Genomic DNA, 25990 nt, shown 5'->3' on the forward strand with positions numbered 1-25990 from the left:
AGAAACTTCGGCAGAAAGTAAACAATTATAGCGCATTAAAATGCCCCATTACGGCGTAGGCTAATATAATAAGAATTTTTTAACATCTTTCCTTATCTATACCGCGAGAGTGCTAGATATTCCTAATGGAGCAAAAGTGAATTTAGAAAAGATAATTTTTTTTCACTTCCGCTGGCAAGGAGGGCCTGATCAAGTAAAGGGAATAGTAGTAAAACTGCCACGATTCTAAGGTGGCCTAGGCATTCCAGATTTGAATGTAATGGCACTAGCCCTACATACTAAGCGAACACAAATTTCCTTAGACTGGGATATTAACCTAGCAAAGTTTTTTCTCAGTGCGAGAAATGTTTCGTTCACTGGTCCACCACTCCCGCATTCCCCCCCCCCCCCGTTCAGAATTCCCCCTACCCTGTTATAAAGAAGCTGCAACGCGCACTGTACATTGAAGAAGAGCATCCCGAACTTTGATCTGACAAGCACGGTTATCAAAGTGCTTATAGAGCACTTGTCGCCGAAGCTACCGAAACAAATGGTACCTTTCAACAAACCAGCCGAAAAGCTAAATATGCAATTCTTCTTAGCAGACTTCCTCGATGCCCGAAAGTCATCATTCATGCGGCTTTTTGCACGCGAGTGTCTGCCTATAAGAAAAAGAGCTTTTGTATCCACTGTGGGCAGCTCAACAAAAACTGCCCATCTTGCAACGGGAAAGAAACGCCTGAGCACATTTTCTACGAGTGCTTGATGCCGACAGCATTAATTGAGAGAATGAAACCTATTTTCAAGCTGCCGGGAGTGCCTTACCTGACTGTCCGGTACTTAAACCCACTCCTGAAAGAAGGGATAAACCAGTTTGCTCTACTAATCATCAGGTATGGCTGGCGAGATGCAAAGCGACGTTCACGGACAAACAGCCGGGACTGCACGAAGTACTGGCAAAAATGATACCCCAGTCACATGGGCACTTTCAGAGTCCTTTGAACCAATGATCCTTTACTTCAAGGAAAAATGCGCACTGTCACACAGGCACAGCAAAGGAGCCCTACTGGAACTGAGCTTTCAGTCAAAGGAGTACGCGTTCGTCCTTGTAACCTAAAGGGAATACTCTGGAGCCTAGAGGGCGTCCGGCAGCAGAAAAAAAAGATCTCTAAAAATATGAAAGCTGAGTTTTTACCTCATCAGAACAAGCTTATTAGTACTGAATACTATTCCTAAAGTACTGGACATTTTCGGGAAACCCGCAATCTCCATCATGAAGGCGCTGGTACAGCAGAGCCGGCACGGCTTGTCGTCAGCGGCAACAACGACAGAGCACGGGTACCATGTGCGATTTGGTTCTTTGGTTAGCGGCTGCTAGGCATCCCAGTCGCCTCGGCTTTTTTCTGAGCGTCTTTTTCCTTCGTCACTTTTGTTTTGTAGTTATTTATTTTACCGCGTTTACGCGTACATACCGCTGCCACAACGAATGAAACAAAGCAGCTGAAGCAAGGGCAACAACGAATAATGGACTCCAATATGCGGTGCACGAAGCGGTACACATGGTGGCGATCATTACAATAAATACATCTCTCTTTGGTAAACTAACGCCTTTACTACGCGTGCATCTTGTTTGGATGTTTCTGTGTTTTAGGAAAAATAGGTATTGCTGAAAAAAATGTGGCAAATGTTTTATAAGACGCAATTGGGTCATATTATTTTATTACTTTCGAGGCAATGTCTGCGCTAAGGGTACGTTGCAGTTTTTGTTAAAACCTTCAACGGACACAATCTGGAGACCGTGTAGCACCGACACATATCCCTTGAACTAATGTGCCTTTGAAAACTCAATGCTCCTGAGCTTCAAAGGACCTTTGGCATGCTCGTGTGACTTGGGTATAAGAAAGGAACTGTGGTTCCATCTGGAAATGGAGAGACGTCATTTGGGTGTACTACTGTTCTGCCAAACATTGTGCCGACCGATGATAATTTTCTTCCAGCGATAAGGAAAAATAATTTCGTTATAGCTAGGGATTTCGAAGCCTACGACTGCAATGTGCCGTCACTACGATTCAATCTTTCTTTACAGTGAAGCTTTACCTTCAGGCAGCAGGTATGACGTGCAACCCAAACAAATAGGAATACCTGCAAATTAAGGCCACCGCACACCCAGTCCACCCGTGCACTCCCCTCCCCCTCCCCCGATTGCCGGAGAGGGCATCAACAGGACCCCGGCAGCACGAATCATCATCATCATCATCATCAGCCTAGTTACGCCCACTGCAGGGCAAAGGCCTCTCCCATACTTCTCCAACTACCCCGGTCATGTACTAATTGTGGCCATGTTGTCCCTGCAAACGTCTTAATGTCATCCGCCCACCTAACTTTCTGCCGCCCCCTGCTACGCTTCCCTTCCCTTGGAATCCAGTCCGTAACCCTTAATGACCATCGGTTGTCTCCCCTCATCATTACATGTCCGGCCCATGTCCATTTCTTTTTCTTTATTTCAGCTAATATGTCATTTACCCGCGTTTGTTGCCTCACCCAATCTGCTCTTTTCTTATCCCTTAACGTTACACCGATCATTCTTCTTTCCATAGCTCGTTGCGTCGTCATCAATTTCAGCAGAACCCTTTTCGTAAGCCTCCAGGTTTGTGCCCCATATGTGAGTACTGGTAACACACAGCTGTTATACACTTTCCTTTTGAGGGATAGTGGCAACCTGCTGTTCATGATTTGAGAATGCCTGCCAAACGCACCCCAGCCCATTCTTATTCTTCTGGTTATTTCAGTCTCATGATCCGGATCCGTGGTCACTACCTGCCCTAAGTAGATGTATTCCCTTACCACTTCCAGTGCCTCGCTACCTATCGTAAACTGCTGTTCTCTTCCGAGACTGTTAAACATTACTTTAGTTTTCTGCAGATTAACTTTCAGACCCACCCTTCTGCTTTGCCTCTCCAGGTCAATGAGCATGCATTGCAATTGGTCTCTTGAGTTACTAAGCAAGGCAATATCATCAGCGAATCGCAAGTTGCTAAGGTATTCTCCATCAACTTTTATCCGCCATTCTTCCCACTCCAGGTCTCTGAATACCTCCTGTAAACATGCGGTGAATAGCATTGGAGAGATCGTATCTCCCTGTCTGACGCTTTTCTTTATTGGGATTTTGTTGCTTTCTTTGTGGAAGACTACGGTGGCTGTCGAGCCGATATAGGTATCTTCCAGTATTTTTACATATGGCTCATCTACACCCTGATTCCGTAATACCTCCATGACTGCTGAGGTTTCGACTGAATCAAACGCTTTCTCGTAATAAATGAAAGCTATATATAAGGGTTGGTTATATTCTGCACATTTTTCTATCACCTGATTGATAGTGTGAATATGGTCTATTGTTGAGTAACCTTTACGGAATCCTGCCTGGTCCTTTGGCTGACAGAAGTCTAAGGTGTTCCTGATTCTATTTGCGATTACCTTAGTAAATACTTTGTAGGCGACGGGCAGTAAGCTGATCGGTCTATAAATTTTCACGTCTTTGGCGTCCCTTTTCTTATGGATTAGGATTATGTTAGCGTTCTTCCAAGATTCCGGTACGCTCGAGGTTATATTGATAACCTCGAGCGTACCGGAATCTTGAAAGAACGCTAACATAACCCTAATCCATAAGAAAAGGGACGCCAAAGACTTGAAAAATTATAGACCGATCAGTGTCAAGGGTATGGCAGCCCTCATAGCTAGAATAGCAAGAAGTAAAGATGTAATGACAGAAGTCGAGACACTACGCCTCGTACAGGACTTGGTCCTCAGCTGTATTACCTTCGCCCTACCCTTTGAAGCTACACGCAAGACCGAGATGAAACACACCGACAAGCTCATAAGAATCGCATACAAAGCTGCACCGCAACTTCCGAACTGCACGAGCACAGACAGACTCATGTCGATTGGCATAAATAACACATATGAAGAACTGGCAGCCGCTATGCAAATCGCACAAAGAGAACGACTCAACACACACACCAGGGCAGAAAACTACTGCGAAGACTGGGATACTCACTCACCCTCCAATACTGAAGACGAAACGGCCATCGTACCGATGCACTTACGGGCACGTATCATCGTGGAACCGGTCCCCAAGAACATGCATCTGCTCCGCAACAAAAGCGGAGGCATGCGCAAGCACTAAAACTCCTCCAGAGAACCAACGATCCTGATAACTACTACACCGACGCTAGCCCTTACCCCTCACCACTAAAAGACCCAGAAAACAGGCACACTCAACGGCAATAACCAACCAAAACAAGGTGGCGGCTCGCGCGTCCATATCCATCAGATCAAGCGCCACCGCGGAGTCCGCAGCATAGAAGAGAAGCAATATGCAATAAGAGAAGCAATAAGCAATAAGAGAAGCAATAAGCAATAAGAGAAGCAGAACGAAGGGTTCACCCCACATACGGATTCACGAGCTGCCTGTCGGTTATACCTCAGAGGCACACTTCCCATTTGCGTCACCGATATCCTGGGCTCCGGGTTCACTGAGAAACATGCCATCATGTGGTGCCGAGGGCACATGGGCCTGGGGGGCAACGAGAAGGCGGACTGCGTAGCTCAAAGACTTCCTGGCCGAGCTGCAGAACCCTTCTCAGGACCCCCTTCCGAGTACCATGAAGAAACCATCACGAGCAGGTAGGTTTCGGAGGACCAGTGCCTGGCCAGACGGAAGTGCGCTCCTCCCCATCCCAACTTAAGCAGCCAACAAGCGACGGACTCGCACCGCCTTCAAACAAACACATAATCGCACATATCGAGACTGCACGCAATCTTTCGAGAGGAATACACAACCAGGATATGTTCGTGGTGCTACGACCACACAGCCACAATAACAAATTACTTACGAGTCTACGGTGCGCCCGGCCCAGGCAGTATCCAGGCTGGTAATCTCACCACAAACACTCACGACGTGGTCTTGGGAGGCACGACTTTTTTATCTGGCACTGGGAAGCCAACTGGCGACCATGCACCAGGTCCGGCAAACTGCCGCCGCCAGAGGGCTCCACCCGAGAATAACCATACAGAGTTCCTTCGTAGAATGACGTTTATCATTCTTCTGTGCCGTTTCCTTCGACATTCCCACTGCTGCTGATGCTGTCTGGCACACCGAGTCGGGGAGTGGTTCAGAGCGTGTGTATACATGACAGCGGCGGGTCACAGAGGAGAGGCGACGAGGAGAAACTCTTTTAGACCCATCCGCGTCGGATGTGCACAATGCCCGTTGGAGTTCTCTGGACGTCACCACTTTAGCTTATTGACAGCTGTAATTTATCCGTGACTCCCCTCTGAAGCAATGCAGAAACTGCCGTGCTTCCCTTTCTACTAACGTGCGAGTCCAGGGGGGACGAATATAGACCTGCAGAGAGGAAGGGGAAGAAGGGGCACTTCCCAAACAAGGGCGGGGAGAGGGGTGTTAACCTGAGTATGCAAGGAAACCCTGCTAGTACACAATACCGGCTCCGGGGAAACTAGATAAGCTTAAGTTCAACTACAGTGTTAGTTCAACGAACGGTACCGTACGCTCCTCCTATTTTTGAAAAAGAAACACCATGCAAATATGTCAAGCGGACGAAATACGCAGGGAGTGCAGAAGCCGAGCCGCATAAGGTGGCGGTCTCACTCCGGCGGCACAAGCCCCCCCCCTCCCCCTTTTTCAGTACTTCTGGAGCAACCGTGGCGCTTCTTCTACTTAGGACATGAAGCTGTCGTATATACCATCAAAAAGCTTAATTCTTGTATATTCAAGTATGTATAATATAAAGAAATTGATTATCGTGATTTAGAAATAAATGTTCAGGAACAAGCATGAGATACATAGTTTTTGCGAACTGTGTCTCAGTTGTGACCATATTTAGAAGAAACTACCGCATTTACTGCATTGCGGCTTGCTCTGTAGCTTTAGTACGTATTTATCTATTTCCTAGACGCAGAAACGTAATGCTGCATTTTTACTTTTTGGATAATTTGCTTTTGAATATTGCCAAATATCGCAACTTTCGTTGTAAACATCCCAGCAACTACAGGCTTAAGGAAGCTAAATTTTGGAACTATTGGAGTTCAAGAAATTTTCATTTAGGACGCAAAATTTAATTTATGTACCTTTACTAGTTTTCCTAATAATGCGACTGAAATCAAGCAATATTTAGAATTCTGGTCCCACTTTTGCCCATTTTTGCGGGAAGGTACTAAAGGTACGAAGCTGCCGAATTCAAAATTTCAACGCAAGCTTTTCCAATAAAGCATGAAGAAACGGTGTACGGGACGCGTGAATTTTACTTTTTTTTCACTGATAACATCGATAAAGTCGAGGCAATCTTCAAACCGTACCACAATCTAAGGACTCGTATCTCAGACATTAGCAGCTATCGTCATTTGTTATTGTAGTATGCTATAATCACAGCGACAAACTGCAAATAAGGAAGAAACTTATACTATTTTTACAATTACGTGCAAAATTTTCACCTCTGGCCATCTACACGACTGCCACAAAAGTGGTGGACCGGGAAGTTCGCAGTTTCTCCGGATGTGGCGGGGCAAACATTTTACCTCAGGAACGAACGTTTTAGACTTTTCCGCCGAAGTATTCCTGGGGTGGAATCATTTAATGGTTCCGAAAGGGGAACGGTTCCCATGCCCTGACGTGATTGGTCAGAATGGTGATTACGTCAGAGGTCGTCAGAGACAGCGGTGCGGTACCGCAAATTTTGAACCGGTCGTCAGCCATGAGTGGAACCGGAGAAGAGGTAGTCCGCTTTGGGTTCCGTGGCTGTGGCTTGGCTGTTTGCTTGCGACCACGGCCATGCCGCCTCAGAGACTCGCGGGTGGTGCGCGCTCGGGCGCGTTGATCATCTCTGAGGTGTGAATTCATGCACATGAAAACATGGCGCCACCCCCTCAATCTTTGCCTCGGGTTGCTCGCCCGGGCCCGTGAACGACTGGAGGTGCTAGACGCGCTATCGGCGCTGACAGATGAGGAGTTTCGGCGTCATTATCGTCTGTCTAAGGGAACCATCCGATGGCTACGCGACGAACTGGAGGAGACGAGCAGCCATGCATCGCCCTTTGCCGGTGCGAGACGTGCGGCCCGAGGAATATGTCCCTGTGGTATGACATCAAAGATTAAAGAACCAACTTTCAAAATTTCCGCGCAACTGATGGTGGTGGGGCTATTTCCTTTGATTCGAGTGGTAACAATTTTTAACGCGTGGGTGACCACCTGGCGACGAACATATAAACAAATGGTAACATTATGTTGCCTAATCTACAATAATTGAATATGCCAACACGCGACGATAATTTAAATATTTCAGGACAATATTTAAATAACAGTTCATATTTATTGAGCAAGAAGAAACTTTCTGCAATTCTTAACTCGTCATATGATGACGTACGCTTCAGAGGTGGCACGCTCTCGTTTATTGGTCGCGTCTACCACCTCTGGCTTAGGAGTGACCTATTTAGTGACGTAAGCGGTGAAGCGAACCGCGGTGCTATTCTCGACACGCATGGTGGCTGCACGGTCGCCATTGTCCTTGATGTTGACTATGATTGGCTATCGAGAGCTCACGTGCCTTGAAATTTCTGCCTGGAAACGGAAGTTCTGCAAATTGCAATTTTGCGTTTTCATCGAGATGACGAAACGTGACGTGGAGCTACAAATTTTATCAACTAATAGATTTTTTGGTCCTTGGCAGCTATATTGCGACGTAGTGCGTCAAAAACAAAGTGAGCGGTAGCGTACAGAAGCCAGTGCAATGCATCTGCAATTTCGCGAATATGTGGTGAGGATAAGATATATGTGCCATGCCAGCTTGCTGATTGGCTGAAGGAATGTGCTGTGGGGAACGTCACAGAAAGGGTCGTTTCGTAAACGTCAATTTGACGTTGCGTGACGTTGCGCTGTGCCGGCATTTCAGATATTTTCCGCCATAATTGGTGGTGCGACGAGCCACGCGAATTATGGTAATGAGCAGCCATACATGCAATGGCCGGCGAGATGAATGTGTATCGCCACATTTTCCCCGTCGTTTGGCACAATGAAAATCTTTTGTTCATAACGCGTGCTCATATTATTTGCATCTTTCTGGGGTGGTGTTGGCATTTGTGTTTCGGGCCATCCTTTTTTAAAAGAACGCGTTTATGCGAAATAATATTGGTTGAACATAGCAAACTTTGCGCAACGTTGTCCACTTTCCACTGCTGCGTTTGTATTGTAATCAAGAGTGATGCCTTTTTGCACAATCAAAGGTCATGACAACGGCGTCTCTTTAATTTATAAAAAGGAATGCACGCAAGGCGGCGCCTTTCCTTCCGCGGTGCGAGTGACCAGCGAACTGAACAAGAAATGGCAGCGCCGGCGTTTGCATCGCGCTAGCGGATATCTCTGGCGCGTGCAATGCTATCGGTGATATACGGCCGTTTCTCAGCCAGCCGAGTTGAACTGAGTCACTGGCGTTTCGCGAGATAACGCGGTCTAGCACGTGTGCTCATCACCTCTGGTCGGTCAGTAGGTTGCCTGCAGGTAGAAAACAAGCACTTTGGCACCAACGTACGATGACTCATTCTGTTTACCGGGTACACGCATCCTTGGTAATGAAGCAGACAACGGCTTGTGCACAGCAGACGACGGAAGCGAGAAGCGTTTACGATGGAATAATCGTACGCTTTGAGCTAGCTGCTTTATTTTTACTGGGGAGGAAAACTGCTTTGCTTTATCAAGAGCGTTAGGTTGGGTGCCTTCATTTCAGTTTATTAGGCAAAACGTCAAATTTGCGTCACGTTAAGACAGAAAAACGAGGCTATCAGCGCCATTTCGAACGTGTCGCGTCAACGTCACGCCTCGAAGAAAATGGCGGAATATCCAGAATAGCGCCCCGGTTCGCATTTAGAATCGTAATAAGATTGCGCCCCTGGGCTCCCCCTCGATGCCTGTCAATCATCCTGAATAGTTAGAGGCATAGCGAAGGCCGCGAGACACGCTGTTGTTTCCTGCTTTTGTTGGGCTAGCACGTGCATAGCAGCCACGGCGAAAGCACGTGCCAGCCAAGCATGAGAGCCGCCTGCGTGGTCGAAAGGAGGTGGCCCCACCCATGGTGCGCTAAAATTCCTCCGTGAAACTTCTGTTCAGTTGTTGACCTTGTAGGTGGTGCGATTACAGTAGTACAATAGAGGAATCTTCCCCTTCTCTTTTTCCTTTGGCTGACACAACGCAGTGGAATGGAGTTGTATTGACACGTGTACTTGTGTAAACATCTTTCCCATGTGACCGCTTTTCACCGGGCACAGGACACGCCTGCATGTATCGGAAGTTTCTCGAACGTTATCGATGCTTCTATCCGCTGTCTGTTGTCCCCGACGCTAGTGTAACCTGATTGAATGAGCCACGCGAAAAGCACGCATGTTGTAGTACTCAACGCGCAGTAAGACGAAACTGCAGAGAACAAATTGCACCCCATCGACACCACGTGGTATCACCAATTTGCCTGGGCCGGTATTTTGTAGCGATGCCTTGCCGATGTGAATGCCTTTTCGTGCTTTTCGCGCTTGGTCAGTGGTTAAAGCGACGGTACGCTCACGTTATCAATGGGATAAACCGGGCGTGAGCGGTGGATAAGACTATCATAGAATAAAGGATATCGCATTGTTGTGATCGGCCTTTCGATCCTCCTGGCGAGCCTGCTACTTCGAGCCGGTGCTGCGCCTGCTGAGCGGCCAAGGACTCTTTAAGGGGCACCGATGAGCTGCCCCTTTCGAGCGCTCTTCCTGGCGGTGGACGGGATGTTGTGATCGGCCGTTCACCACACGACACCCCTCGGCCACGGCTCGCATGATTATAGTGAAAGGGCTGACAGCCTTGTCAAAATGGTTCTCGACACGGATGAATTATGACCAGCGCGGGGATACTTTTCATGAGAGGTTTTAGAAATTAGCAATGAAACGGCTGTCACCTGTCAGCAGCACAAACTGGCGTGCCCATGCCAGAGAAGCGCTCAGTGCGATGATACTTGGACATGTGTCCGACAGAATTTCTTCATCATATTTTTTTAGAATATATTACCGACTCGTGTGACGATTCTCATCTCAAAACATGGAATCTAAACGACAGTACTCATGCGGAGAAAAATTCCGCTGCTGAAGTCAAGATCACTGGTTCGACACCAGGCCATACAAGCCGAATTTTGATGCCGGCGATCTGCAAAATTACCCTTGTTGGAAGCATCGTGAACCCTGGGTGACATGTCAGAGGAAGCACATGTTGTGAAATATGCGTGAATCATATTCTAACAAGATTGTGGAGACTATGGCTCGTTTCATGCCTGCTTATATGAAATTGAGCAAGAACACCGTCAAGTGACCTAGCCTTATATATATATATATATATATATATATATATATATATATATATATATATATATATATATATATATATATATATATATATATATATATATATATATGTAAAATTGTGATGAAAGTGTACTATGGGTTTTTTGTTGTACGTACGTTCTTTCCCTTGTCCTTCGTTTGGAGACATGAACTCAAGGTCTAGTTCCCGAAGAGAGAGAAAGAAAATAAATAAAGAAATTTGTCAAAGGTTCCACTCTCTCTTATAGGTGTCGTGTTTTAGATAACGGGGTCCTCCCTATTTCGAGGTACGTTTCTAATCGATATGTTCTTTTTGTCATTTGCGCACGTGCGTCCCTGCAGTGTTTCAGTATAAAATCGACCTGAGTATTCACTGCTGAAGTGGGGATCGCACACGCCCTACGATATGATTTGTGACTATAAATGAAGCCAGCAGACGATTTGCAAATATATGGAAGTTGGCGGCCCTAAAACGCCCTAACCTCTAAAAACTCACCAACAGTCGACCATTCCGAAAAACGAACGCTGCGGAGATCGTATTTATCTATTACGACATGTTTTGCCAGGCTATTCAAACCTGATGTGCAATTTCGCCTTTCGATATGCTATTCTAACACCTCACGAAAAGTGGAACGTGAACTTATTGCGGAGAGAACATGTGACTAAGCGAACAAAAAAGAGCAGCTGATATGTTGATAATGATGAATACATAATAAAACATCAGTTTAGTACATACAGTAGGCAGACGAGGGTCCCAAAATGGATGGACGAGAAAGATGAAAAGGGAGCCTCGTGGCCAGCTTTATTGCGAATGCCCCGTCCATTTGTGTTTTTTCACGCTAGCTCATACCCCCCCCCCCCTCCTTCCAAATCATGTAAATAATGACGGGATCCGAAATACAGCCTTAGCTATAGTGTCTCGTTCACGTGTTGTTTCGAACAATACCATACGTGTCGAGAAAGTGTGACAAAGAACATCGTTATGTGCTTCCGTCATCTTCGCTTTTCTGTACCGCAATCTATAGCAGCGAGTGTTTACGTCCTTGAAGTAGGCTAGAAGTGTAACAGCGTGAAAACATTACATACATCACATATCAATAAAGAAGACCAACCCCTGCGTTAGCAAAGCCTTCAAATAAAAAAAAGGAAGAAAGCAGTAATAGCGAAATTTGCACTACAAGAATACGCGTTTTTGACGAGATGCCTTCACATTTTCGACGGACAAAAGAGCACGTGCGCGTTTTTGTACGTTTTTTTTGTTTGTTTTTGTATGTATGCATGTCCCGCGGAACAAGACAGCGCTGACCACGCAATGCGAGAGTGCGCTGAGCTATCACTTTCCTTCCTCTCTGCTATTTACCCGCTTTTTCCAATGCATTATTATGCACACTTCAAAACGGGTCCAACAAAGGTCAGGCATACTCCAAAACTGGTAAAACTAATCTTTTATACACTGCTCCTCATACCAAGGAATTCTGGGTGTATTCTGTGGTAATTCATGGAAATGCACAAGCGTAACTGAATGGGCGAAAGCTAAAATAAAAGGTTATATTCAAGATATTGGCCGAGGATGAACAAGCGTCAACTGCCTACGCCGAGAAGGTGGCCCCCGTCTAACAACGTAAGCATATATAGCACTGCGTCGGAACCTTGCCGGTGCGTTAAAGCAGTGTTTCGGTCAGGGGTAAGGGGGGGGGTGAAGTCACACGACAGCAGCAATTCGTTTTGCACCTTCCCGGCAGAGGGAATATTAGGCTTCTTTTTCTACAGATGGTGCAGACTCGTGCAGACGAATGTAGTGGCGAGCAGAGGCGATGACGCCTTGTGCTGCACTTGGCTCGCTGGGCTGTAGCCAATTAGAGCAGGCTGAGCGTCGTTTCCTTTACCCATATTTACCCTATGGTCCTGCTTGTCGATGTTCAGCTGTCAGCCATTCGGATTGTCAGGCCAGCACAACTTCCCTCAGCCTTTTCTTCTCACAACCACGAATAAGATCCACGCCTTGTCATCTGCACGTGGTAAGTGCGTCGGGACGGCCAGGCAGACAGTCGCAAAGACAGGGAAAGGAGAAAAAGAACCCAGGACACGGACGCATTCGTCTTTCCGGGCATGTTTCATTGTTTCATGTTTCATTGACAATGTTTCATTGTCGCGGAGACACTGAGGTCGACAGACTACCCTGGTTTTCTTTTGTGTCGTGTTCCTTCACGCTACTGAGATTCCTAAATAGACACTAATCAAGTGGCGCTGCAAAGGCAACCTGCAGTAAGCTTCACGGTGAGAAGGAGTTTGTCATATTACGGTTCAGTTGTATTCCTATTGTCACGTAGTAGTGGCGGTGAAGAAAACAGTCGCAAAACTGTGAATGACGAAACGGACTTTATTGGGCGAACCTGTGCCCACAAATGCAAGTTGCACTCGAAGCACAACGATAGCGGCGAACACAGTCGGCGATCGTCGAAATCTGATCAGCGGCGAAACGCGTCGGCGTTTATACACGAGTCCTCGAAGGTTCCAGAGTAATCCCTGCTTCTTGCATGTTTTCCAGTAAGTACTAGACAATTCGCGTCGCTCATACAATCATATTTCATAAGCGTCGGTTACAACAGACAACGGATGGAAGCATCGATAACGTTCGAGAAACTTCCGATACATGCAGGCGTGTCCTGCACCGAGCGATAACGCTGTGCTGCATTGGCAAAGAGCATCCGTGCATGAATGGACGGATGGATGTTATGAGCGTCCCCTTTGGAACGGGGCGGTGGGTTGCGCCACCAAGCTCTTGCTACTATACTGCCTAACATTCTACCTAGGTTAAACAATGAAAAAAGACACAAAAAAACACTATGAACTACCACGCCCAAATTTTCTGATCCCCTATTGCGAACTGTGCTTTTGTACGTCTCCGCCTTTTGTCGTTTCCCTACTTTTCTTCCACCAATCCTCCAGTCGCCTCTTACTAATGTCTATTGCGGACATGTTTGCTTTACCACTGCTCCCTCTGAACCCAAGGGCTTCAAGGAGGCCAGTGGTGCCTAAATCGACCGCTGGGTAGACGTCTTCACATTCTAATAAAACATGCTCCGTAGTTTCCCTAGCTTTACCACAGCAAGCACATGATTCTTCTTCCTTCTTATATCTCGCTTTATAGGTGCGTGTTCTAAGGCATCCTGATCTCGCTTCGAAAAGTAATGAGCTTCCCTTTGAGTTATCATAAATGGTTTCTTTCCTGATTTCGTTTTTTCCTCTTAAGTAGTTACTCATGGCAGGTATCTTTTCCATTGCCGCCACCCATGAGATTAATTCAGCTTCTCTGACTTTCCGCTTGACCTTTGTTGTTGCGTTGTCCACACTGCAGGCCGCATACTTCCTGGTTCTTTTCCTCCACTGTGAATCAATGTTTTTCCTGTACAGATACCTGAACACTCTCCCAGCCCTCAGTCAGTCATGACTGAGTGGCGTCGCCTGGTGGGTGAATATGAACTACTCGTAAAATGGCTGCCGTAGTACCCCCACCTTGCAGGGTCCAGGCGGCACTATGGAGGCGGTCATCCGCCCAGTCCACACTTTTGTACCCGCCGCGGTAGCTTTGGGGCTATAGCTTTTCTAGAGGTCGCGGATTTGATTCCGACCGCCGCAGCCGTATTTCGACGAGGGTGAAAAAAAACAACAACTGCACTTAAATTTTAGGACACGTTAAAGAACATCACGGTGTCAAAATTAATCCGGAGTATGCCACTTCATGCGTGCCTCATAATCCAATCGCGGTTTTGGCACGTACAGCCCCATAATCCAATTCAATTTTAATACATCTGCCGTGATGCGATGTGAGGCAATGACAATGCTTAACCCTCTCAGATGTTATACTATGTGGCGCACAACAATGCCTTGAGCAAACACCTCTCCCTGCGTGTTCTGTGTACTACGCAGACAAACAGTGGTGCATGCAAGGCAACATTTAACATCAACTCTTGTTGGACAAAACGTTGAAGAAATTAAACATTTCGCCTCGATATCAACGCTAATTATCGTCAATCAAAGCAAACAGCACAGAAAACTTCGCTTTTATCGACTCCCACAGTGAGTGTAATCTGCCTGATCTTTTTTTTTTGTCTTCTTAAGTCTCGAACGTTTCAATATATTATTTTTCAAGTTGTGTCGCACTTAATGTTTGTCAGCCTTCTCAGCGAGTAGTTACCCGCTGCTTCCTTTCTCAATTCAGTACATTTCATTGTTTGGCGCTAACACAAGCATGATCATACGTCCCGCCTTTTTTTCATGTGCTTCTTACCGTTCCCTTTCCATTCCAATGACCTTGCCGGTATCAAGCATCAAAAAGTTCAAATAATAAAGCTTTATGACATGGCCGGGCAGAGCGCGCTAGCCAGCGTCTCAGTTCGTACTTTCTGCTACTCGCCAACCATCGCAGCGTCGACGCCGTGTGAGAATCCTTCCTCGCGGAAGTGCTTGTGCTTCACATCCGAATTGTAGCCGATAGCTGCTTGCCAGTTCTAAGCTTCGCAATCCAAGTTTCATGCAGTTTCTTGTGAATGTTCATACTGGGCTCCGTTCTGTACATCCGGCACCGCGGCACCGAGCCGTAAGCCTATCATGTTGGACGCCTTCAAAGGTACCTATTATAGTACTGTCAAGTCTTGTCAAGCAGACACCCGAAGCGGGGAAACCTCGTCGCTTAATAGCAACTGCAGCGCAGGTGGGACTTAAAACTTTTGTTATCAGTTTTCTTCTGTGCTTTTGACGCAGCCGACGCGGCCGCCGTGTCCACGTGGTCCCTCATACCACGTCGCGCCGACGAAGGCGCTACCTTTTTCAGGGGTGGAGCTCGCCCCCAATAAGCTACCTTCAATGGTCAATTGGTGCAACGGTCGGATCAGCGTCAGCGCCAGTTTCCTTTCCGCGGAACACCGAGGAGGCCACTGGTACGGAGGCGTGCTTCTGCGGCGCTCTTTTGAAACGTGTCGACCGACCTTGAGAATGGACGTCAAATTGACGGCTACAACCATGCACATCATGTCAGAGAAGTAAACAGCACGGACATCGCTGCGAAGCGCTTCAGGTTTCAGGTTCCAGAACCACGATATGATTATGAGGTACGCGGTAGCGGGGGACTCCGCCATAATTTGGGCAGCATGGGATTTTTTAACGTGCAGCGAAATCTAAGTACACGGGTGTTCTTGCATTTCGCCCCCATAAGAATGCGGCCACAGTGGCCGCGATTTGATCTCACGAGCTCGTGCTTAGCAACGAAACACTATTCACAAGCTTCGTCAAGTGTGGGTGCCTCAATATGGCGCCCCCATTAAGTATACACTCTAAGAATTCCGGGGAAAACGGGAGTAACTGCGCAGTTAGTCCCAAGAAGGGCGCTTTCGTCCCTCAAGGGAGTAACTGCATGGATGTGCGTGCAGTGTGCAAATTTTGGAGAGTAAGTGTTTAGTCCCTGGTCGGAAAGAGCAACGGGAGGACGAACGGCAACAGTTACTCCCCATGCACTCCGCTGTTTTCGCCCGTGCATGTCGTGCAGTGATGCGGCAAAAACTGTATTGTCTATAAATCGTGAATAGTTCGAAGTTCGTGCACCCCAACTACATGCAAAGCAGCACTTTGCCTCCTCGTGAGAAAATTGTGTGAAACCTAAAGTTGGTATGTGAAGAGCCATGCCCTTCGTGCGCAAACCATAAGTGAGCGATACACATTAAACGCGCAAGTCATTGATAGACTGCCAGATTTTGCTGTTCAACAGCACCTAAATTCCTTCCGTTCCAAGGAGATTACGAACTTAACTGAAGCGATGTGTAGCTCAAACGGGACACACTAATCGACAGAGCAATTGTCCGTCTCTGTCGTCTTAGGTGCCCCGTTTTAGATCGCTAGACGTTTACATAACCTAGTGCCTCAGTGTAAAGCACCCTAAGAATACTCGGGCAGATTCCTTTTCGCACTCGCTTATGGTTGCAAGTACACTCAACGTTACACTCTCCCCGCACAGCATACACTAAATGCCGAGTCACTTTTACATTGCCACACCTGCGTTCTGATGCTTAACCTGTCTCAATTTCCTACCCCCATCAACCAGTCTAACGCGCAAGGATATCAGGAATGCCCGCGTAGATGAAAGGTCTGCGAGGGAACACCTAAGCGAAAGTCTTAGGTAGACACGTGATGCCCTCAAGCACATGATTGAACCGCCAGAGTAGTTTGAGGAGCTTGACACTTTGGCGTCTGTAATATCTTCTTTGAGTGCCTTTTAAATATGTACAGTCCCTCGAAGTGATGTAAGATTATTTTTCTGCACCAAATGATCTACTCTGTACGCGTTTGAGTGGTGTTGAAATCAAAGTAATAAAGAAAGGAAAAGTCTGCCGTGGTGCCGTGGTTAGAGTAGCTGACATGGGAGCGCGAGGACGTGAGTTGGAATCCTGCTTTCGGGCAGATTTTTTTCTTCTTTTTTTTCAGCTCAGTAATCTTTTTTATCAGTGCATAAATGCCTAATTTCATTAATTCCACCTTTGCGGAGCATCGGAAATAATGATCGTTACTCCCTTGAGGAGCATCGGAAAACAGCAACTGTTAGTCCTCGGAGGAGTAACGGCATGGGGAGTAACAGTTCATCCCATCGCACTTACCCCCTAAAGGGAGGAATGGTTGTGACAGATCAGTTGCTCCCCTAAAGGAGTAACCTCGATACCCCATTTCCTCCTTTTCTTCTTAGAGTGTAGGGACCCCTGTGCACATGTGCGTCCTTCACGTCAGCTCATATTTGGCTTCGCGCTTCAAGTTGGCTCTACCTTTTTCACAATCACTGTCGCTAAGTGACAACACGCGCTACATAGACGCCTAAGAAACGCGGACACGGTTCCTCATTGAAGGGGAAAAGGTCATGAACGCCAAGATCTTTATTTGTTGCGACGTGAAGGCCGGCATCACATCATCTGTCGCTGTGGCAAGGCTTTGCCTGCAGACGTAACATGCCCGGCAGAAGCCGCGAGCTAGAATTTCTGCCCGGGGACGTTATATCGAGCAACGTTAGCTAGTATTTTATCTTTTTCTTCGTGCTAATCGCGCCGGCCCGCAAAGCCTGCCTTTCGCACATAGCCGTTTCACGACAGAGACTAATTTTACTGCTCTGTAATGTTCTCGACTTCCTTTCACGGATTGAGTTGTTATGGGGAGATATTTATATTCAATAATTAAATGAAGAATATCGCAAAGGTTATCCCAGATGCGATTTTTTGGACGTCTTTTTTTTTTACGTCGTTATGCGAGCGCATGCAGATGTAAAGAAAGCCGTGCAGGTAGTTTTATTTTTCGCTGGTACAGTTGCATTATCTTTCGAGTGACGAGGAGTCACGACAGAAGCTTGTTGCTTTCACGCCGCGAATTCGGTGCCTGCGCCTTATGCTCTACCAATCTTGTTTTCAGGCCCACTGTAGCCGCAAAGCTCAGCCGCTCGTTGGCGCACGGGGTACAGCCCAGAACGTAAACACATGCGTTTCTGGCGGGATGATACAACGGTCAAGTATTGCGCCCGCCCACGTCGATCCGTTATAGCATTTCTCTAAAGCTGTGACAAAGTGCTACAAACATCTCAGTTTTTATGTGAAATGCTCGTGGTCTTTCGGTACGCTGGCGACAAATGCGCAGGTCGGCTCGGCCGCACCGCGGAGCACGGGGTTCAGCAAGAACTCAGGGCCGGATTCTGAAATGCTGCTAACCTTAGACCGCTTCCCTACCTTCCGCAAGGAGTCCGCCATACTACCTAAACGTTAGGCGCCTTCGGAAGACCACCGCGAATTCTAAAAGCTTCCTTTCGCCTTTCCTGCGGAAGGAGCGCCTCACCAAAGGAAGTGTAACCTTAGAGGCTTCTGGTTTCGAGATTACTTACAAAAAAAGCTAACTATTTGTAATGAATTGTCAAGGTAAAATGCCGGGACTGTTAAAATTGCATTTCTACTTCTATACCGGGGCACAAATTTCATTTCTTTGGTTAATAACGTAGAAATAGTTCTAAAATGATGCATATGGCAGGAAAGAAAACTCAGTCTAGCAATTATAGCAGCATCTGAGTTCGGTTGGTCAGGCGTCGCTTTTTTTTTGCGTGCGCTTTGGTTCGTGTGTGTGTGTATTCGCCGAGAATACCCCTTTCCTGTTTCGGAAGACTTCTGCATCATCTCCACCGGGACTTTTAAAGGGTATATGAGTACAATCGTTGCACCCAGTAACCCCGGGCAATCCTCCGATTGAATAGAACCTCGTCATGGCTACACTCCCTTCACTGGCGTTTGGCAGCCGAACGTACTTAGGATACAGGCGTAGGCACATCAGCTGTGCCACCTCCCAAATACATCGGCACACAGAGGGTTGCAATACACACACAAAGTCGCCTACACCAGTTTGCATGGCACTGGTGCAGTAAAAACGCAGTGCGATGAGGACCTTCAAGAGAGCAGGCAGCGGCTCTCCTCTGTTGTCAGTGTTACAATGCAGTTGCAGCTCTGCCAGTATGGCTGTACACAGTCCCGTAAAGAACTTCGTTTACTCGTCGAAGAAACCGTGCATAGCTTTCGAAGCTATTGTCTTCGGATAAATGTTGCAAGGCCGTCATTCTCGCCGCTGGCTTTTCACAAAATCAAAGTACTCAAATGAATCACTACTACTAATCACTACTACTAATCAAATTAATCAAATTCATTGCTTCACATGACACATCGCGTCGTCGGAGAAGTAAAAAACATTATTTAAAGCCTGGAGCTGTAGGTGCCAAAACCCCAATCGGATCAGGAGGCACTTCATCTTGGCGGACTCCGGATTAATTTTGACACTGTGGTGTTCTTTAACGCGTCCCTAAATCTAAATGCGCGAGCGTGTTTTATTTTGTCCCGATAAAAATGCCGCTACCACGGACGACATCACACCCGCTGCCTCGAGCAATGTCGTAGCCGCAAAGCTAGGTCGACAAACACAGAAGTGTTCATTTGTGGATTGACCACTTCCGTAGTGACACCTAGACCCTACGGCGCGCTTTAATGTGGCTTAATGTCCCAAGATTTTCTGTATTTAAAAAAAGAAAGAAGCAAGGAAACAGGATGTAAATCCCACGCACTGTGGGAATCGATGTAAGCGAAGCTTTCCGTGCTGGATGCTTTGATTGACGATAGTTAGCGGTGATGTTGGCAGTTAAAGCTTAATTTCTTCAACGTTTAGTCTAAGACGAGAGTGGTGAGTAGATGTTAAACGTTACCTTGCGTGCGCCAGTGTTGTTTATCTGCACAGTACACAGGACACACACGGAGATGTGTTTGCTTGAGGCGTTGTCGTGCGCATATTTTGTAACCTCTGAGAGGGTTGAGCGTTGTCATGAGCGTTGTCATCCGATCGTGGCAGAAGTATTAAAATTGTATTGGATTATGGAGCTGTGCGTTCCAAACCCACACTCGGATTATGAGGCACGCAGCAGTGGCGTACTCCTGATTAGTTTTGACACGGTGATGTTCTGTAACCTATCCAAAAATATAAGTGCACGTGCGCTTTCTACAGCACCCCGTCGGAATCCAGCTGTCACGATTGGGATCAAATCCACGACGTCTAGCAATGCCATAGCCGCAAAGCTAACGCGGCGGTCACAGAACTGTTTATTTGACGGTCGACCACTTCCGTAGTGTCTCCTGGACCCTGCGGTGCACTTTAATTAATGCGGCTGTGGTTCACACGCACTGCTTAAGTTGACCACTTGATATATTTGCACGGAGTTTATTTTTCAAAAATAGCAGCAACGTACTGTACCGTACCTTGAACTGAAGGTTATCCTGTTACCCCGCAACCGCTGTCGTATAATACTTTGGTTTCCTTGCCTTCTCACATCACCTCCTCCCTTTCTTGTATGGGAACTGCCTCTTCTCCTCCCTCTCATCTCCTCTCTACAGTTCTATCTGCCTCCCCTCTGGCCTCGCACGTTAGTTGAAAGGGAAGCGCTACCGCTTGTGCAATGCTTCTGAGTACAGTCACGGATAATTACAGCTGTCAAACGGTTATTGTTGAGACGGCCAGGGAGCTCCCGCGGGCATTGTGTGCAATCGGCGCGGTGGTGTGAAAACGAGATTCTCCCGTTGCCTTTCCTCTCTTACTCGATTCTGTCACATCCCAGCTCTGAACCACATCCCCGACGCGGTGTGTGCGACAGCAGCAGCCACAGCAGCCCACAACAGAGGCACCAGCAACTGTGGGAAAGTCGAAGAAAGGTGGCGAAGAAAGCTTCGCTTTAATATCTAGGCACTTTATTGCAGCTCTGCCTCTGCAGGCATTGCGTATGTGAGCCGCTTGACAGATTTACATGCGGGTTTTTAAAGCGATGCTTCCTTTGCCTCTTGAGAGCGTAGCGTGTATGACAGGTGCGAGTAAGAGGAAAGGCGATGGGAGAAGCTCTTTTCACCACACCACGTCGAATGTGCACAATGCCCTCTGGGACTCCCTGGCCATCGCCTCTTTAGCTGCTTGACAGCTGTATCCGTGACTTCCCTCAGAAGCGTTGCAGAAAATGCAGCGCTTCTCTTTTCACTAACGCGTGTGGCCCGAGAGGACGCAGATAGAACTGTAGAAAGAAGGAGAGGGAGGAGAAGATGCAGTTGCTATACAAGATAGGGGGGGCCGGAGGTGACGTGAGCAGGCAAGGAAACCCCAGTACTATACGACAGCGCTTGCGGGGAAACAGGATAAGCTGAAGTTCAAGGTACGGTACAGTACGCTAGTGCTATTTCTGAAAAATAATCGCAATGCAAATATGTCAAGCGGGCAACTTACGCAGGGCGTGCAGAAGCACAGCCGCATCAATTAGAACGCACCGCAGGATCCAGGAGACACTGCGGAAGCGGTCGACCGTCAAATCAACAGTTCTGTGCCCGCTGTGTTAGCTGCGCCTATGGCATTGCTAAACGTCGTGGATTTGATCCCACTCGCGGTAGCCGCATTTCGACAGGTCGAAGGAGAAAACGCACGGGCACTTATGTTCTGGAACACGTTAAAGAACATCACGATGTCAAAATTATTCCGGAGTCCGCCACTATGGCATGCCTCATAATCCGATTGTGGTTTTGGCACTTACCCAGCTCCATAAGCCAATTCAAGTTTAATGCTTCTGCCACAAAGCGATGTGGCATGTGAGGCAATTACTACGCTCAACCTTCTCAGAGGTTACCAAATATGGCACACAACAACGCCTCAACCAAACGCCTCTCCCTGCGTGTTCTGTATACTATGCAGAGAAACAGCAGTGGTGCCCGCAAGCTAACGTTTAACATCAACTCACCACTCTCGTCTTAGACTAAATGTTGAAGAAATTAAGCTTTAGTCATGAACATCACCACTAATAATTGTCAATCAAAGCATCCAGCACGGAATGCTTCGCTTACATCGATTCTCACAGTGTGTGGGATTTGCATAATTTTTTTTCTGAAATGGCAGAAATGTGCTGTACCTTAAGTTTATCCCGGTTACCCCCAACTGCTATCTTGTCTGTAATAGTAGCCTTTCCTTGCCTTCTCACGTAACCTTTTGCCTAGCCCCTAGTCCTCATATGGGAACTGCGAGTGAAGAGTGGCCAGGCTGTTATCATTCGGTTCGCGACTGCGTCGGTTCTACCATTCTCTGCCTTCTCTCCCCCCTCGACCATTCTATCTAGCTTGCCTCTGGACTTGCACGTTAGTAGGCAGGTAAGCACTGCAATTTCTGCAATAGTTTGGGGTTGGGGGTTGTCACAGATAATTACAACTGTCGACGGGCTATGTGACGACGCCCAGGGAGCTCCAGATGACATTTTGCGCATACGACGCGGTACAAAGTTTCAAACGAGTTTCTGCCGCGCTCCTGTCATGTATACACGCGCTGTGAACCTGCCCACGGCGCCGTGTGCTAGACAGCAGCAGGAAAAAGAGCAGTCGGAAAGTCGAAGGTAAAGGCAAAGAAAGCTTGGGAAAAAAAGAAAAAGGCGGGGGCGCTTGTTATGCATATCCTAGACAAGAAAGACATTATTTTCGGAATGCTTTTCGTCCGTGCAGCGTGGTTCACGATTCGGTCGAGTACCAAAAATGAAAAGATCTTGGACGACACGAAGGCTCGGTGGAGGGGGTGGGGTGACCATGCACACAAGTTTTATGCACGCTCTCATCCCATCGTAATCTGTGTGCGTAAATTTTAGCCCTGACATCAGCAGTACTGTAATGTGCATAAACACTAACTCACCGGCACAGGCCAGATGCAGTGGTCGAAGTGTCGGTACAAGGACGTCGTCTGGGCCGTTCCGGTGTACGTCCCGAAAGACTCTGAGGCGTGTGTGCCACGCTGTTTTTCTACGGGAAATAAGCAATTGGACATTGACGTCACTCCCTCTATCGGCTACTCCTTCTCCACTAGGTCCGAAAGGCAGATAATTCACCCCTCCTGCGTGAAAGTGGATGAGTCATAGCCCTTACTTGCAGGAATACCACGTCAGTGATTCAGCCAGCGCGCGGAGCAATGTCGTAAATGAATTTCACTAGAATAGCAGCTTGGGCTTGTTGATTTTCCATCCTGGTGTTAACAGCGCAAAACCTAGACGAGACACGAGACGAGAGGAGGGCGACACCACAAGCGCTGACTTTCAGCAACGGTTATTTGAAAGAAACACGGCTTCTTATACCATTGCCCACACGTGTCAGAGACACGTGATCATAAATATCATGTGAAACATGCACTTTTTCTTTTTTTTCTTTTTTGCACTCAAGATAGTCATTGTACGTGCAAAAGCTCAAGTTCTTTTTTGTCAGTAGCAAGGACGGCGCGCTGACGCATTGATCGCGAAGTCTGGTAATCTCGGCAGCCTCAATTATCTCCCGGTCCAGCTGGTCGTGTTTCTTTAGCACTTCACAACGTCTGAATTCTGCGGTGCAAGCATTAGAGGGGCAATCCCTGACCTGAATACCTAGATCCCTGTTAGCGTGCTCGACGCTATGTTTATGTTCTTTTAGCCTTTAGTTTGTGCATCTTGAAGTTTGCCCTATTTACTTTTTCCACATTTCAAAGGTATTGAATACACCATGGCTTCTGTACACTCCACAAAACGATACTGGTGATTTATCGCCAGAATCGTTTTGTGGAGTAAGATATGATGTTTTGAGCAAGTTACGGTGGAAACAGAGCATATTGTTTGAGTTGCAGTATCCAACCAGAGATCGATGCGGACGCAGAAACCCTGCCCTAGGCAATGAGATTTAGGGATAAGAAAAAAGCTTAATATTTGTGGCGAAAAAGTGGGTATTTTAAAAAACTGAAAATTCAAGCGAGCACATTTTTTTTTTCAGCGTTAACAATTTCTCGATACAAAGGTATTCTAGTAAAAGGAGAATATGCATATAAGAAAGGCAAACGGGTCTAGCTTCATGAAATTCGGGAACGCTCACAATTATTTCTCAGTGTTCATCCGATGTTTCATCTTGTGAACATACAGAAATGCCAAAGAATGTGGACGCGGGTACAGCTATCGCCGTGGCTAGCGAACATTCAAAGCACGCCTAATGCTCATGGTATCACTTTACATTATATCGTCATGAAGCTTCAGTTTCTTCCACTTTCATTTTCTTAACTTATCATTTTTACGCTTAACTTAACACAACAAATGATCTCTCTTATCCTTGCCTAGGCTTCGTTATCTTGTGGCTTTATGCATCTGTGATTACTGGATGTCAACACGATGCAGGGAATCGGAAGGCAGCCCATCTGCGGAAGTAACAATTTTGAGCTGTCGTCCCGGCGTACGACGATCTTGAATGCGTCTGGACACGAACCACATCGGAACAGGTTGTGGCGGTTGTCACTGTAGCGCTTTGTTTGCTGTAGAGGACAGATGCAAATGTGCAGTAGAGCTCAGATGAAGTGGTTCGCGTCGTGAGGGTCTTTCGCTCATACGCTAATTCGTCTTCGGAGTTGAACAAATGACAATACAAGTTCGGCGACATTTCAGGCAGCCGTCTTTTCTGTCCTGTACCCCTTGCGGGATTTTTGTAGATACCTTAGAGAAAGAGAGAGCAACGATTGTGTACATGCCCGATTGCATTGACGCAACCAAACAGGTTACTAGCACGTGCTGCCTTTCTGAATTGATGCGTCGTGACCTAGGAGCGATAATCTGCATATTCGGCTTCACCATGGTAGTCTCCTTTTTATTTACAAATAATACTGAGTTTTTCAGGACTACAGCGGAGAGGGCACGCAGGGTACTGCAAGCAAGGCAAAAAGGAAACGCAGGTGGAAAGTGGCCACAAAAGAAAAAAAAAGCAAAATAAAAGGAGTAACTTAGTGTTCGAACATTTCGCATTGAGCGCATTGAGAAAAAAATTTATAAATAGCTCAAAACAAAATAAAAATACAGCAACGGATGTACTTTCAAGTGGGGGTGGGGATTATTTCAAACCACAATATTGTCATCAGCTACAGAAAGCAAGAATGACAAGTATGCTTTGTACCTACGTAGGTTAATGCGGTAAGAATAAATAAGAAGATTCGTACAGATACAGACGCGCCTCTACATGCGCGATGCATCCCCGTTGCTTTTTTTACGCAACAAAGCCTATATAATCAGCAGCCTATATGGAACGCCAACAACACAAAATGCTATTCCATAAGCGGCAAAAGTGAATGAACCGATTCGGCACTGTCTCCATGATTGAAAGAAAAGAAACGAACACTGAGATGTATTTAAACATTGCAGGGATGGCAGAATAAGTTTCCATCATATGTGCAACGAAATCGACGGTACGGATGCTTTATGGATTCGTCAATATTTTTATCATAAGCGCAGACTTTTGGTCCAGTTGGTGCATCATGTAGTGTTGTTGAGTGGAAATACGGGTTGGGAAGAAACGGAGTGGACAGGACAGACGCTCAAAACTTTAAAAAATTGTCCACATTGAATAACGAGGTGTTTTGAAAGGGCACTACCCCACGCCAATCAATTGCATCACAGATTGCTAAAACAATTCATCGTGCGGCACAGAGTAGAAAAGTTCCTCAACATCGATACGCCGTAGTTTGCTCGAGGTAATCCTTCCACTAGGTCCTGCACGAGCAATTTCGAGTTCTTTAACTTGAAGGGGTCTACAGGTGTCAACATATGGAGGTGGCGTTGCAAGAAAGAACTGACATTGCCCTGCCAGCAGCAATCTTTCGTGACGATGGTGAGGAAGGGACACGAATCTTTGCGTGTTTTTGCGGTGAAGAATACCTCAATGGCATCACCTTTAGAGGATTTTACTGCTTTTCTGAGGCCTTCCAATTCCATGTCAGCAAGGAGGGCTACTGCCCTGGACTTCACCTTAGAAGGGGCGGTGTCCTCCAACCTGAAGTTCTTCACTATGGCTGAACCTGCATTTTATTTGAACAATGACGTTGGAAGTACAGCAAAACCTCCTTCTTTGTTACACTGGACTTGTTTGAGGCCTGAATTGTTAAAGTGGTTCACTACCTTGCGAAGAACACTACGGCTATGAAGCGCGCGCGGCGATGAATGGACTAGCACTTCCACACAATTGAAAAGTCCCTTTCCTGGCTT

General features: G+C 46.9%; 1 protein-coding gene across 1 annotated transcript in view; it reads right to left on the reverse strand.

Annotated features, from left to right (window-relative positions):
- The window catches only part of LOC139047000 (uncharacterized), an 88030-nt gene that overhangs the window by 24553 nt on the left and 37487 nt on the right, over positions 1 to 25990 (reverse strand). The window contains exon 3 of the mRNA XM_070520932.1: positions 22648 to 22754. The gene's annotated coding sequence lies outside the window, so the exon portion shown is untranslated. The remainder of the gene's footprint in view (positions 1 to 22647; positions 22755 to 25990) is intronic.

Source organism: Dermacentor albipictus, chromosome 6 (genome assembly GCF_038994185.2).
Source record: "Dermacentor albipictus isolate Rhodes 1998 colony chromosome 6, USDA_Dalb.pri_finalv2, whole genome shotgun sequence".
Lineage (NCBI taxonomy): Eukaryota > Metazoa > Arthropoda > Arachnida > Ixodida > Ixodidae > Dermacentor > Dermacentor albipictus.